Source organism: Scyliorhinus torazame, chromosome 20 (genome assembly GCF_047496885.1).
Source record: "Scyliorhinus torazame isolate Kashiwa2021f chromosome 20, sScyTor2.1, whole genome shotgun sequence".
In the NCBI taxonomy this organism is placed as follows: domain Eukaryota; kingdom Metazoa; phylum Chordata; class Chondrichthyes; order Carcharhiniformes; family Scyliorhinidae; genus Scyliorhinus; species Scyliorhinus torazame.
Genome location: NC_092726.1, coordinates 31,889,685 through 31,892,004, shown reverse-complemented (window position 1 = coordinate 31,892,004; position 2,320 = coordinate 31,889,685). Strand labels below are relative to the sequence as shown.

Sequence of the window (2,320 nt, the reverse complement as noted above, 5' to 3'; positions counted from 1 at the left end):
TTTGTTGAGGGCCCTTCTGGTGCTTTTACACATTCTGCGCTGTTGTGTCTTTGTCGATGAAGGTGGCATCAACCTCCTCTGAGGTCGCCTTTTTGACTCTGCCGCTGATGATCTGTGCATATGTCGCCCCGCGTTTCGGGCAGGCCCTGTACAGATGGCCGGCCTCCCCACACAGGTTGCAGCACTTGTCTTCCTTGCAGTCCTTAGTCATGTGTCCCTCCTGCCTGCAGTTTTTACAGAAGGTGACATTGCAGTTGGCGGCAACATGCCCCATTTTGCCACAGGTGTGGCATACTCGTGGCTGTCCCACGTAGTAGAGGTAGCCACGATTTACTCCAATGGCGGAACTGGAGGGGGGTTGCAGGATGGTTCGGCCGCCCTCTGTTCTCAGAGTCACCTTGATCTGGTGCTCACTTGTCCAGATGCCAAAGGTGTCCATCAGTTGCACGCTGTCACTTTTCAGCTCAGCGTACCTGGCGAGGAACGTGAGCACATCAGACACGGGGACGTGGGGCTTGTACGTGTGCAGTGTAACAACCCGGTTTTGCTGCGACGGTAACGTAAAAAGAGGCTCCGCAGTCAGGATAAACAGGGGACTTTGCTTGCCCTTTTCTTTGAACACGTTCAAGAATTTGATGCACGCTGCAACACTCTTGAAGGTGACATCAAAATATCCATTGTTGGGGAGGTTTTGCAAGCAGAAGATATCTGTTGCTTGAACCCCGCAGCACTCGAGCAGCACCCGCTTCACGAAGAAGTTTCGGTCTACAGGTGACTCCCCTTCCGCCTTCTTCGCTGTGATTCGGACAGTGTTTCGCACTCCCCAGCCTGGTGGTCGGGATGCAGTTGCAGCCATAGCTCATACGTTGAGTCTAAACTGTATCGGCATTAGGCCTAAACCAGAAGCTTAGCCCAGCATGTAGATCCACCAATAGCAGCCGAGCTCCAAACGTTTTCTCTTTGACGACTTCAATCCCTCTGTGTTCTCCAATCTACATCACAATTCTCAGCTTCTCTTGATCCAATATACTGTTGATCATAGCCAAAAGGCCGAGAAGCGATAGCCCATATTTCCCGGCTATGGCTCTTGTCCTCCTCGCCCACCAACATTCAGGTGCACCTTGCTGCGCTCGACTGTGCTTTGGAACGTTTAGTCTACGGTCATGGTTGGTCAAGAGATCTCCAGCTTGGCCGAGCACTGTGGAGTCTGTGCATGCAGAACCAGAAAAACACAACAGGGAGACATCGTCTGGCACGCCTTCCACTGTCGTCACCAGAAGGAAAGAAGACGCTGTGAAGGCCCAGTGACACCCAACGCAGGGAGTCGAAGAAACCTCCACCTTTGCCGAACAAAGGGCAATCCGTGCAAGCAGCAAGTACTAGCGGAATCCAACAGGGTCAATGTCTAGTCCCCCTGAGCTCCACCCTGGCGTGTTGGTCGTGGAGTCAGGAGAATGAAAAGAGACACCGTGAAGGTACACCTACATCCAAATCAGGATGCCGTTCAGTCTGTCGCCACACTTCTCTGTTGTGCAGGATGAAGGGCTTTGGTCAGTGAAATGAGGAGAAGGCAAGTCGGCATCCGGGGGTGAGGGTGAGAGGCCTGTAAAAAGCAGCAGGAAATCTGTGCGCATATCAGCCGAAAACGGAGCCTGGCTGCCGAAAGTCCGCGAGTCCACCGGCTCGCAACATTAGTGCACGAAGCTCCCGCCAGCAGAAAAGCTAGCAATGCTTTGGAGCCTGAAAGGCCTTAAATTAGTCAGGATGAGATAACTAGACAAGACAGAAAAGGGGAAGGCAGGTTTTGCGCCATTTTCTGCCTTCGCACCTTTGCTCACCAAAGCGGGGTGAAGGCACCATTCCCGGAAGCATGGCAAGACCAGGTCGATGCGTGGAGTGTTAGGAGCAAGCCCCTGCACGATCTCCGAATCTTAAATTCAATTTAATATTCGGTCCCCAGATAGAGGACACATCAGATATTATACTGATAAGAACAGATTTTTTTTTTTAAATGTTATTCAAAAAAATATACTTTATTAATAAAATTTATCATGAGCATTACAGAGCATTTCGAATTGTCTTGACTACATTTCCGTCAGAGTTACACATTGCCTTGACTTTCTTTCATTCAATTTTGATCTTATTATACACATATCACTCTTTACATTACAATTCCTTCTTAAATATTTACATCGTCATGTTTCTTTTATACATTGGAGTGTTGGTTGCCCAGACCGAGGGGTTTTACACTGTTACCCGGCCCTCGGTGTACATTTGCTGGAAGGACCTTACACAGTGGTCTTTCCCCATTGCGCCTTGG

General features: G+C 49.9%; 1 non-coding gene across 1 annotated transcript; it reads right to left on the bottom strand.

The window, feature by feature from the left end:
* Window positions 1–1,846: 1,846 nt before the first annotated feature.
* On the bottom strand, window positions 1,847–2,030 carry LOC140397396 (U2 spliceosomal RNA). Its single transcript, XR_011936851.1, has one exon. It is a non-coding gene; the product is annotated as a U2 spliceosomal RNA (small nuclear RNA).
* Between the last annotated feature and the right edge of the window lie 290 nt (window positions 2,031–2,320).